This window comes from Falco peregrinus, chromosome 10, assembly GCF_023634155.1.
Source record: "Falco peregrinus isolate bFalPer1 chromosome 10, bFalPer1.pri, whole genome shotgun sequence".
Classification (NCBI taxonomy): Eukaryota; Metazoa; Chordata; class Aves; order Falconiformes; family Falconidae; genus Falco; species Falco peregrinus.
The window spans coordinates 10,388,838-10,389,182 of record NC_073730.1 but is presented as its reverse complement, the minus strand read 5'-3'; positions in this window follow the sequence as shown (position 1 = coordinate 10,389,182).

The following is a 345-nucleotide window of genomic DNA, read 5'->3' as shown; positions in this document are numbered from 1 at the left end:
GACTTTCTTCTGTGGTATTTTATTATTGGATAAGATGATTATGATATGCATTGGAGGTCATTAGCCTTAACGACTTTTGAGTATATGCATTCTAAACTTGGGTTAGAAAGAAGGCACGCTTGTTCTGGGGAGCTAATATTCTTGGATATAAGGTAGTACTGTTCTAGAGTATGTTAAATTTAAGTCTTTAAACCAATGGTTTTTTAATTGACCTTGGGAGGTAATTTAAGAAAAAACATGTATGAAGATTCTTATTGATAATTTTGTAATGGAAGATGCTTGAACTGTCTTCCATGGACCAAAGGGAATGTCTGGGGAATGGAGCTCACGTGGTGTCTTGCGTAC